The sequence below is a fragment of the Bidens hawaiensis genome, unplaced genomic scaffold (assembly GCF_021521415.1).
Source record: "Bidens hawaiensis isolate Kalapana, Puna unplaced genomic scaffold, B.hawaiensis_p1.1 tig00002839_1, whole genome shotgun sequence".
Classification (NCBI taxonomy): Eukaryota; Viridiplantae; Streptophyta; class Magnoliopsida; order Asterales; family Asteraceae; genus Bidens; species Bidens hawaiensis.
Window position 1 is genome coordinate 781,986 of NW_027491153.1, and position 13,181 is coordinate 795,166.

The window sequence follows — 13,181 nt, forward strand, 5'->3', positions numbered from 1 at the left end:
ATGTTCGGTCGTCGGGTTATGCACGTACTTCGAGATGGAATATCGGGTTTCTTGAGTGGCACGCACTTCAAGGAAACACCGGGTATTAGGAAAGTATAACGAGTAATGATTTTCGAGTCAGTGGCACGCAAAACGGTGTTCGGCACGCAAACCGAGGTAGAGAGAGTGTAATTTTAGAGAGAGAGTATGGGAGTGTGTGTGAGAAATGCCGTGAGCCTCCCTATTTATAGCCAAAATTGGATCCTATCGCGATACACGATAGGTCCTATTTTTCCCGCCATCGCGTAGCGCGATGGCTCCTCTCCTGAGATCACGCCACGTGTCGCCACGTGGCCTGACACGTCTGCCACGTGTCGCCACGTGGTCTGACACGTCTTATGCCGGGCTTCCACGTGTCACCAGAGTGTGACACGTGTTATGCGTCATCACGGCCTTCCTTGGACTCATCGCGTAGCGCGATGGGTCCATATATATATTTATTTTTCAGTGCGCCATCAAAGCGCCACATTGCGCCCAACGCCCTTCGCCGTCGCCGTCGCCTTCGCCATCGTCCTCGTCCTCGCCCGTGCGCGTGCACGTCGGGTGCTACGCACCCTCTGCTAGGACCACTTGGTGCATGATATTCATAAAAGAATATAACTATGGAAATTCTCTTCCTTATAAAGAGCTTCCATTTCTTTACCACTTTCCATGTGGGATGGATTCCATCTTCCTTATTTATACCTTGGTGTAAGGCTTCCACTTTCTTACATCTTCCTATGTGGGATGAAATTTCTTTCATGTAAGTAAACTTAACTTAGGAAATATTTTTATTTCCTTATTTTTCTTATAATTCCTTATTTAATATTTTCTCTTGACTTGTCTTGATATTATTTTTGATCCCTCAACATTTCTTAAGTTGTCAAATTTGAATCGAAATTTTGGGGATGTTACACATTACTTGTACACCGTAGAAATAAAGAGGATGCTTCCATTAAGACCCCGACTCGATAGTGGTTTTGCATCAAGCCTTGGACATAAGGCAAATAACACTCAACCATCGAAACACCGGCCGATTAATGCATATGCCCTCATATTTTGGCTACGAGTGCCACCACATGATGCATGAGTAATCTTACGCCACTTTTAACGTTATTTTCACGAAATTAGTAAAATGACGTCAAAATTAGTGCAATTTTACTTTTGCCCCCGAGGGTCCGCATGTATATACATTATATGCGCTCACTGCAAGCACGACGTTTATTCAACTATTATTGATTTTGTAAATTGTAATACGTAACCGTCTTTATTTTTTAGCCCTTTAATTAATAAAGAAGAAAAGGAAAAAAAAGAGTGCAATAAGAATAGGAACAAAAAGTCATGACTACGTGTGAACCCCCCCCCCCCCACCAAGATTTGTTGACCACAATAAGTTTCTAGAGACCTAACGTCACCCAAAATTTAAAATTTTAGAGCATATTTAAGTGGGAGACATTGCAGAATCACCATTTCATCAAAAAATTTGATCATCATGGTGTGTCAATCTCTCTGTTTATTTCAATATATTTCTCAATAACAAAACTGTTGACACTAATTTAATTGATTTTGTAGTCGAATCTGCAGCTATATTCTTTCTTCATGAGCAGTTGCGCGTATTCTGTTCGTATTGCTCTCAATTTAAAAGGTTGTCTCATCATTCTTGTCTACATGGAGTATATCTATTATTGTATTAGTATTTTAATCCCAAATGATTCATTTGTTGTGGTTTGCCAACAGGACTTGAATATGAATACAAAGCTGTTAATCTCTTCTGAAGGGAGCATGAGAGTCCCGGTAACACTTATTTATTTTATTTAGATATTTGGTGATTTTGTTAAGTGACTATTTGTTTAAACAACGTATAGGAACGCTTGAAATATAATGTTGAGTAACAAATGTTGAAGAGGTAGGTCCCAGCAGAGCCCAGTTGGACCCGCAAGACTCACTTTGAAGAGGAACGTCTGCGCAGAAACCAACTGGATCCGTAGGACCAACCATGCTCAGAGACGTGACGTCCTTACGCGCAGTACGCAAGCTGTTCCCGCAGGAAATGCCTCCCAATGGTGAAGGACTCCGCCTGTCCCCGCAGCCTCGGATACAAGCCATCAGGGAAGGCCACCCGCGCAGCAAGGCTACACGCACAAGGCACTTAGCTCTCAATCACTCAGTGTCACCTGAAGGAATGAGCAAAGCCGGGAACAATCCCGCACAAGGGCGGGAGGGGGAATACTCCCGCCCAAATAAGCCAGTCCGTACGATACGGGAAGATCTTCTGTACTGTACCTGACGAGGTATGGGAAAAAGATCTGACTAAAGATACGACAGCTTATTGACCACAGTATGGCGAGCAGCATGCTCCTGTACTGTGTCACTATTAGCCGCTGCCTACTCACCAACTACTGCCATACCACGTGCGTAGCCGGCAGTTGGTGGAAAAGGAATAGTACACAGCAGGCATGGTCACTATCAGCCGCTGCCTACCCACCAACTACCAGCAGGGCACGTGCGTAGGCCACTGTTGGTGGAACAGGAACACTGTTGCAGCCGGCCACACCTCCTTGGAAACCTACCTTCGGCTATAAATACCACAAATGGTATGACCATCTAATCTTAACATATCTTATCTTGTATCATCATAATATACCTGATATCTGCTCTAGCAATCTCTTAATATACACTTATATTTAAAGAGCAATCTAGTCTGATTCTCACGCCGGAGGGTGGTCACAAGGAGGAACCCCCCCCTTCTCAGTGACAAGCTCACGGTGTCTGTTTTGCAGGTTATCAGAAGAACCATCTTCTCAGGGTCTAACCCCTCGTGGGAAACAACTATCTAACCCCCAGGTTACCAGTAATCTGCCCGGGGTCCGGTTAGTGTTTCTTCATTGGCGCCATCCGTGCATAAAGCTAGAACATTTTTCTCCAGTTTTTTCAAACTTCTAAGATGGTTAAAGAAACTCCGGTAACCACAACCCCAGCTACTGGGGGGAATACCGGCAACACAGTTTTTACAAACACTACCCCGGCTACTCTAGCCGGGGCAAGTGAAGTAAATTTTACGAACACTACCCCAGTTACCCAAGCTGGGGCAAGTGCAGTTAATAATCGCTCACTGGGAATCACCGATACCCAGTTAGAGAAACGAACAAGACTCCCCCGCCAAACACTCGATGAGGTTAAGGCATGGGCGGAGGCACGTCAAAAGGATTCCAAGCTGAGATGGACGAACGCTTGCGTTCCGTCCAACAGGCTGACGAATTCGAAGGATACGGGGACGATGACTCGGAGGAGTCCGACTCCGACGCGAACCCTCGCCATAGGGCAAAAGGGAAGCGTAAGGAAACGGACTCCCAACCGAGAAGGCATTTTGGACATGCCTTCAAACCAAAAAGCACAGGTGGAAGTCCACGAGACTTCTCCAAAACATTCAGACCAAACGTTGCAAATGCGGGAACGTCCAAATTTGCAAGGGACATTGCGGAAGCAATCGCCCCAAAAAGTGCCAAACAAATGTCCAGCATAGGCACATATGATGGTATATCTGACCCAGATGATCATTTGAACAGATTCATAGCGGGGGCAACCGTCAGTAGTTGGACGGAACCCACGTGGTGTTACATGTTCCAAATGACGCTTGTCGGGGCTGCTAGAGCGTGGTTCGATCGTCTACCAGTCAACCACATCTACGACTGGGCAGACTTCCAACGGAAGTTTAGCCAACACTTCAGCCAGCAAAGAAAGTATACCGAGGAGCAATGGACAATCCTCAAGTGCATTCGAGAAAAAGATGAATCTTTGCTAGACTTCATAACTCGCTTCAACTCGAAGAAGCTAAGTCTGGGTAACATTAGCGAAGATCTTGTTCGCGCTGCTTTTATTCAGGGCGCAAACGACCCAGAGCTCATCCGCACCTTAACGGGTAAAGATGGCATGCCATCCACATGGGATGCCATCATGACAGCAGCTAAACGCTTTGCGGAAACGGAGAAGCAACTGGGTAGAGATCTCCCACAGAGCACAAACCTCTACACCCAGAAAACAAGGGAAGACAACGTCCTTACCGCCCGATTAAACAAAAAGCGGAAGCTAGGCATTTGGCAGTCAAGGGTAAACTTTGACACCTCATCCGGCTTGCAGCATCGGTTAGGCGGAAGAGATAACGTACAGTCCAACAAGAACTCCAGATGGACGCCGCTCACCAAAAGCGTCACCGAGATATTCGCCACCGAGGAGCTCCCATGGCCAAAGCCTCAAATAATCCGACATCGTCACAATGCTGATCGGAGCAAATACTGTGACTTTCACAGGACAAAAGGCCACAACACTGAAGAATGCATAGACGTAAAGGACATGGTCGAAGCATTCGTCAGAGATGGGACGCTCGCGCACCTCGTGGCACAATGAACACTGAGCAGGCTGATGCGTGTAGAACCCCAGCTGGGGAATACACGAATAAAATTCCAGCTTCAATATGGAGACCACATGCTGCGTAAAGAACGAGATCCCGAACCAGGTGCGTATCGGCTCGATGGCACTCCCATCCCAACAACATGGAAGGGAGCTCATTTACACAGTTTGCATGTAAATCAATTCCAAATTTGTAAAAGGCCAAGAGCCACTTCTAATGGAAACGATTCTCCTTAAAACATTGACGCTGATGATTCTACATTTATACTTTATGAACTATCAACACTGATGCCGGTTTTCACCGCATACATAAGTGAGTCGTTGCGTGGGGAAGGTGGCAAAACCCGCATAAACCCAAAAAACGACAAACCTTCACGCAAGTCAGTTGAAGGGGAAAAGTTCAGTTTTCCTACTAAATGAAAGTGCCGGTCTATCCGCATGAATCATGATAGAGGAAACTGAACACTAACCTATTAACAACCGCGCGTCGAACGGTTAATTTATTCAACACGGATATGCCGGTTTTCACCGCATAATTAGGTGAAGTCGTTGCGTGGGGAAGGCGGCAAAACCCGCATAAACCCAAAAAACGACAAACCTTCACGCAGGTCAGTTGAAGGGGAAAAGTTCAGTTATCCCATTAAATGAAAGTGCCGGTCTATCCGCATGAATCATGAAAAAGGGAACTGAACACTAACCTATTGACAACCGCGCGTCGAACGGTTCAATACAGAATTTCTAACAAAAGGATGAGGAAAACCTACACGCAGGTCAGATATGGGTAAAGTTTAGCCATCCTACTAAGTGCAAGTGACGGTCCTACCCGCACAATCACGAAAGAGGAAGCAAAACTTCACACCTATTATCTACCACGTTCAAAGGTTAACTTATCCTCGGAAAAGATGAGGAAAACCTACACGCAGGTTAGATGCAGGTAAAGTTTAGCCATCCTACTAAGTGCAAGTGACGGTCCTACCCGCACAATCACGAAAGAGGAAGCAAAACTTCACACCTATTATCTACCACGTTCAAAGGTTAACTTATTCTACACTTGGAAAATTGCTAATTTAAACTAAAGTATGCAAGTCATATAACGTTTATAAAGCAAGGAATCCAATAAAAGAAGCGGTCTTACCCGCACAAAAATTTATATTTCACAATGATTCATTACAAGAATGGCCGGGTAACTACCCGCCTACAAGAAAATAAATCTATACAAGTTAATCTATCCTAAGCAGTGGGAAGGGATCTTCAGGATCAGGCTTCAGGGCCACTTCCACTTGGACCAGCACCATCAGTAGAGCGTGGCAGTTCAAGGAAAGCCTTAAGGATAGCTAGCCCATCATCAGCAGCAGCAACTTCATTCACCTTCTCCACCACCGGATGCGGGAAGGCGGCGTACTGATTCACTGCTTGGTCGTAAACAGCTTCAGTATCAATATTGTACAAAGGGAAGTTGGAAGGCGGGATGCCTTTCTCAACGAACCCTAGACCAAGCATGAAGCCGACCTTTTCCCCATCCTCGTGAGAAGCGTTGAGGGCTGCGCTCATAGCATCATCGTAAGAGGTCTCAGCAAAGACCCGATGCACAACCTACAAGAAAATATACAAGTATCAGAACCTTTTCTATTTACAAAGAAAAGCGTAAAGACAAGAAAAGCTTACCTGAGACAACGCTTCTCGAAGAAGCCATTCCTTGGCAACCAGAGCTTCTTGGAGGGCAGCTTGGGCTTCGTTACGGGCGCGTTCGGATTCACTCTTGTTGAGGTTGGCAAGCAACACTTCTTTAGCCGCAGCCTCTTCGACGCCCTTTAGCTTCCGCTCAGTATGGTCAAGCACCCCCCTCTGGTCCAAGATCTCCTGGAGCTTTTTGGCGTCTTCCATCGCCAAGGCATCATGAGCCTGCTGGAGAGCCTCTAATTTGGCTTTAAGTTCTTCATTCTCCACGCGTAGAGGCTCAGCAACAGCTTCAGCCTTGGTGGCCCTCTCGGTTGCGTTCCTCGCAGTTTCCTTGGCCAGCCGAAGCTGTTCATTAACAGCTTGGGCAGCCTTGGAACGGGCCTCGAGTCGTGCCTAAACTTCAACCTCGAGGGCCTTGAAGGCCTTCTCCTTTTCCGCAGCTACGGCGGAAAGCCTTTGGTTCTCCTCCCGGACAGCCCGCGCCTGAGCCACTTTTTTAAGGCGAGCTGCTTTTAACTTGTCGTTTTCACGACAAAGCAGCTCGACACGCGGCTGCATCCGGGCCAGGAGAACCCGAAGCTCATTGGTTAGCCTACCCTACTGGTAGCTAGCCATGGCTTCCCCCAACGCACCACTGGGAGCAGCGTGACGAGCCCATTCCACGCACTCCACAGGGGTACGAAGGGTTGTTCCTCGGCGAATGTTCCATCGTGGAACATACACTTCATTGGAATCCGACACTGCAAAAAACACAAAGCAGTTAGGAAAAGATAAAGAAAAAATATATATGAAAAGGGCCAAAAGAACCCTACGCACCTGTAGGGTCAATTACAGGCCGATAGCCGCCGAACCCATCACCTGAACCCAACGGAAATCCGTCCAAGAGGTCAGGCAGATGGGAAGGTGGCAGAGATTGGCGAGAAGCCCCATGCGTACCTGATGGATCGGCCGTCGTTGCCGATGGCGGGGGCATGGTGGCAGCCGCCGAGGTCGCCGCCGCGGAATCCGCAGCAATAGTAACCGCCGGCTCGGTGAAGGATGCTGTAAAAATAGCACTCACAGCCGGCGGTGACGTCATCACAGCTGGAACAGTCGGCTCAAAGGAGTGAGCAACTGAACCAGCGGAAGCAGGCGCAGGCGCCTGGGTCGACGCCTCAGGTAGGCTGACCAAGCCTACCGTCATTGGCGGGGAGGTACCACTCTGCGCTCCACCCTGGAATGCGTCAACATCCACGCCTGCACAAAGAAGATAAGTGTTAACGATATCAAACTATGAAGATAAAAGCTAAAGGAAGTTGTACTTACGGGTTTTCTTGAGCCTGAAAGTACGGACGGGCGGGGATGAACCCGATGGAGCCGGCCTCTTCACGCCTGCCACCGTCGTCATCCTGGGCTCTTCGGTGACAGTTGTCACAGCCTCCGGAATTTTATCACCACCGGGATTCCTCGCCACCTCTTCGCTCTCGGTCTCCGAATCAGACCGAGGCGCTGGATCGGCAGTGGAGGCCTTCTCTTTCCCCTTCCCGCCGGCAGCCTTCTTCTTCCGCACCAACGGAGGACCATCTGCGGATTCCTCATCAGAACATACGATTAAAGGAATTCCAGCAGAGGTTTCAACATTGAGGGGTCGAGGGTCGAATAGCGCCTTACCTGGCCGACGGGCGCTAAGGATCTCATGGCCTAGCGGATAGACCTCCACGAACCGATCCGCCGTTTGTTCCAGGATGGGCAACTCATTCTCGTCCAGAGCACGAGTACCCATCCGAGCGGGACCGTCAGCCTCCCGCGGGTTCAGGAGCGACTGCAAGTCGTTCCCCTCTGAAATAAACAGGAAAAAAGTTAGAAGAAATTCTAAATCAACAAAAAGAAAGAAAGCATACCGTAAGGAACAGAGTTCGAACCGTATTCGAGGACGATTGGGATCTTATGCGCATCCGCAGCCTTCCACACCCGGCTCATCCCCAGCATCACCATCCCGGACTCCGCAAACCGGTAAACCGGAGATTGGACCCGAGATATCTTCGCAAACCATTCCGCCTCCTGGTAGTTGGAGGCGTGAAGGCTGGGAAGTGCTTGCCCGTTCTTGAATTTCATGGCAATGGGGATGGCGCGAGCGGATATGAAGAAGAACTCCCGCTTCCACGAGCGAAGACTGCGCTCGGTCGCGCAGATCTTTAAACCCTTAATCCGGGTTGTCAACGTGTACCACCCCTGGATGCACCTCCAAGTATAGAAGGTCATCAGGCGGTCGACATAGGGCTCGATGCCCAAAATCCGGCACACCCACTCGAAGTGGCGAATCTTGGCGATCGCCATAGGGTGCAACTCGGTCAAATGAACACCGTGCCTCTCAAGGAAACGGTAAACAAACTTTGTCAATGGGAACCTAAGATTCCCATAAACAAAGAATGCAGCATAAACCCCGATCTTGCCTCTGGGGGCATCGTACACCGTCTGGTGGGGTTCAGGAAACTCAGGCTCGAGAGACTCGAGCATGAACTTCCTGACGACGTACCGATACAGATCGCCAGGCAGAGCACACTGGCACTCGCCAGCAGTACTCTTGTCATCGACTGCAGATTCGAGATCACGAGACATCTTGTAAAAGAAGAAGAAAACGATTTCCGGAGAATGCTTGCCTGAAAAGGTGAGTATTCGCCGGAAATCGCAAAGAAGATGAAGAGAAGAGTGAAAGTATGGATTACAAAGAGCCCTCTACCCCTTTATATACTAATCGCAATTAATGCGATGAAATTAATGCGGAAGAGAGAGAAAACGAAGGTGCAATGAAACTATGACACGTGGCAAAAAGCAAGCTGGCAACAGCTGTTGACAGGACGCATACCATTAATTTCGCGGCCACGCGCCCGAAAATTCGCGCCCACGCGCCTGAAAAAGCGTCTGGAATGACCATGTACTGACACGTCACCATAACTTCCTGCACGTCCTGACACAGTCAGAAGAAACCGTCGCACGACGTTTCAGAGTTTTGGACTGTTCTTTCCACCAACTCTTCGAATTTCAAAATTCAAAATTCAAAAAGATCAAAAAGTAGGCGGGAAAATACCCCTTACCTTGGCAAACAAGTAACCGTAAGACAGATGCGGGTACAGTGTTAAGGCAAAACCCTTCACATACCTAGCACCCTCAGGGAATTGAAGCCAAGAAAACCTTGGCAAATAAGTAACCGTAAGACGGATGCGGGTACAGTGTTAAGGCAAAACCCTTCACATACCTAGCACCCACAGGGAATTGAAGCCAAGAAAACCTTGGCAAACAAGTAACCGTAAGACGGATGCGGGTACAGTGTTAAGGCAAAACCCTTCACATACCTAGCACCCGCAGGGAATTGAAGCCAAGAAAACCTTGGCAAACAAGTAACCGTAAGACGGATGCGGGTACAGTGTTAAGGCAAAACCCTTCACATACCTAGCACCCGCAGGGAATTGAAGCCAAGAACCTTGGCAAACAAGTAACCGTAAGACGGATGCGGGTACAGTGTTAAGGCAAAACCCTTCACATACCTAGCACCCGCAGGGAATTGAAGCCAAGTATACCTCGGCAACCAAGTAACTATAAGACGGGTGCGGGTACAGTGTAAAGGCAAAACCCTTCACATACCTAGCACCCGCAGGGAATTGACGCCAGGAATACGTTGGAAGTAAAGTAACCGTAAGACGAGCGCGGGTACAGTGTTAAGGCAAAACCCTTCACATACCTAGCGCTCCGCTGGGAATTGAAACCAAGAAGGATCTTTTGGGCAATGCTTGCGGAAACGGTAATAACATCCCCGCATAGCGGGAACGTCGAGAACTACGTTGTTTGAAGCTCCATGATGGAATTGGTGGTTTTAACATAATTGATCACTATGTCCAAAACTACCAAAACCTCATGGAGAATCCACACAAGTGGGACTCAACGCTCCTGACTTGCGAGGAGGTTACAGACCTACCCGCATCATACCCAAAGACCAAGCAGGAAACTCGGGAATTTCTGCAAGTGACAAGGACTTCCGCGGGAGGAATCCCCATGGAAAACCTTAAAATACCCTTTTTAAAACCCTTTGCTTAAGTCCAAAAGTTCACCTCACTTTATTAAACACCCATGAGAAGAACATTGGACTGGGGGGACTTGAAGAGGTAGGTCCCAGCAGAGCCCAGTTGGACCCGCAAGACTCACCTTGAAGAGGAACGTCTGCGCAGAAACCAACTGGATCCGCAGGACCAACCATGCTCAGAGACGTGACGTCCTTACGCGCAGTACGCAAGCTGTTCCCGCAGGAAATGCCTCCCAATGGTGAAGGACTCCGCCTGTCCCCGCAGCCTCGGATACAAGCCATCAGGGAAGGCCACCCGCGCAGCAAGGCTACACGCACAAGGCACTTAGCTCTCAATCACTCAGTGTCACCTGAAGGAATGAGCAAAGCCGGGAACAATCCCGCACAAGGGCGGGAGGGGGAATACTCCCGCCCAAATAAGCCAGTCCGTACGATACGGGAAGATCTTCTGTACTGTACCTGACGAGGTATGGGAAAAAGATCTGACTAAAGATACGACAGCTTATTGACCACAGTATGGCGAGCAGCATGCTCCTGTACTGTGTCACTATTAGCCGCTGCCTACTCACCAACTACTGCCATACCACGTGCGTAGCCGGCAGTTGGTGGAAAAGGAATAGTACACAGCAGGCCTGGTCACTATCAGCCGCTGCCTACCCACCAACTACCAGCAGGGCACGTGCGTAGGCCACTGTTGGTGGAACAGGAACACTGTTGCAGTCGGCCACACCTCCTTGGAAACCTACCTTCGGCTATAAATACCACAAATGGTATGACCATCTAATCTTAACATATCTTATCTTGTATCATCATAATATACCTGATATCTGCTCTAGCAATCTCTTAATATACACTTATATTTAAAGAGCAATCTAGTCTGATTCTCACGCCGGAGGGTGGTCACAAGGAGGAACCCCCCCCCCCCTTCTCAGTGACAAGCTCACGGTGTCTGTTTTGCAGGTTATCAGAAGAACCATCTTCTCAGGGTCTAACCCCTCGTGGGAAACAACTATCTAACCCCCAGGTTACCAGTAATCTGCCCGGGGTCCGGTTAGTGTTTCTTCAAATGTTTTACAATATTGTAAGTGGATGTAAACACCAGTGTTGTTGTAAAGTTTACAAGGGGCTAGTTGGGCGGTTTGGAACTAACTAGAGATTAATTGATAATAATAGGGATTATCGGATTTCAGTTTTGTATGTAATACAACAGATTTATATGTATATACAAAATATTTGAAAATTTGTTATGTAACTTTTCAAACTTATTAATCAGATTGGAACTAAGTATAATGTTTCAAACACTTCAAAGATCTTGACTATTTTGGCCGATTTTGACAGAAAAATTATCAACTTTGACCAAAATTTGGAAGATTTTGACCAAAATTTGACTGATTATTGATTAGTCGCCCCTCAAATCGATTTTTCCAACACTGGTAAACATTAGCCACACAAGTCTCATTTGCATAACTCAATTTAAACAAATGGTTGTTTTTTTTAAACTGTAGAGTATTTGAAGATCAACCCTAGAGTATTTGAAGATCAACCCTATTGGGTATGTGCCTACTCTAAAGGATGGTGATTTTGTTATAGCTGATTTTTTCGCAATTATAATGGTTAGTAGCTTACATTGCGGGAAATTATAAGTGCCTTTTTTGTTTTATTTATTTGTGGTTTTCCCATTATATAATGCAGTACCTTGAAGAGAAGTACCCTCAATGTCCTTTGTTGCCCCACGACCTTAAGAAAAAGGCATTAAACTATCAGGTAGATTACATTTTGTAATTTATGTGCATGCATTAACTTTATGCGCATGGTTATTTTTTACTTTGAAATCTGTAGGCTGCAAATATTGTCACTTCAAGCATACAGCCTCTTGTTCGGTTACCTGTTTTGGTGAGTTAGATAATTACCTTTTTACAAAAAAAAGATGGCGTATGGATTCTTATTTTTTTTCCAATTTGCAGGGTTACATCGGACGGAGTCTTGGCCAAGATGAAAAGATTACATGGGTTCATAAGCATATGGGCAAAGGATTTGCAGGTGAACTCTTGCTTTCCCACAATAACCAGGAAATTCACTTTTGAGATATATTTTACAATGAAAACAGATTCGAAGGCTTATAGCATAATCCAAATGGTTCAAGTTTAAATATGTTACAACTAATGTTTATTATAAGTACAAGAGATTCGTTAACTAATTTCTGTAAACTCACTTTGCAGCTTTGGAGAAATTACTAAAAGATTATGCTGGCAAGTACGCAACAGGAGATGAACTTTTTCTGGTGTTGATTCTTTTTTTTCTTTTTTTTCCACATATAGTCTAGCATCTTATAAGCTGACCTGTTAAAAGTTGTCGCGTATAGAAAATTAACCTAACTTCTTTTAAAATTCAAACAACATACTTAAATATGCTTACAGAGTAATGTATTCCAACCTGTTGCAGGCTGATGTGTTTCTAGAGCCCATCATTAATATGTCACAACGATACAACTTTGACATGGTATACTATGCTCTTATATATCAATTAATTTACAAAATGATATAGAGATTTATAGATGTTTTGAACTTCGTTTGAGAGGATAATTAAAGTCATTGTTATTTGTTGGTGCAGAGTGAATACCCTCTTCTATCAAGGTTAAGCATGGCATACCAGGAGGTACCTGCAATCCAAGCTGCAATGCCGCAAAACCAGCCAGATGCTGCATCCACTAACTGAGAGACAGTATTTGGAGGATTCATCTTGAACAATATTTCTTTCGGGTTTTGTGTTTCAAGTTTCAACTAGATGTTGAAAATCGAGTGAGGATATATCATGATTAAATGGGGATCAATAATTTGTGTTTTTGAAAGTAGAAAATTTTTATTTTATTTGCAACTTTCATATGTTTTACACAGGCTGTAAACATTCATCAAGTTGATATTTTCTAGCAATATTAAAGCAACATAGATAAGTTTGGGAGGAACTTGCAATCTTATTACTCATGATAACAAAAGCATTCTTTGAAGGAAACTTAGTTTTT

At 46.1% G+C, this 13,181-nt stretch overlaps 1 pseudogene; it reads left to right on the forward strand.

Annotated features, from left to right (window-relative positions):
- On the forward strand, positions 1-12,905 carry LOC143621304 (glutathione S-transferase 2-like; annotated as a pseudogene).
- Positions 12,906-13,181: the final 276 nt, after the last annotated feature.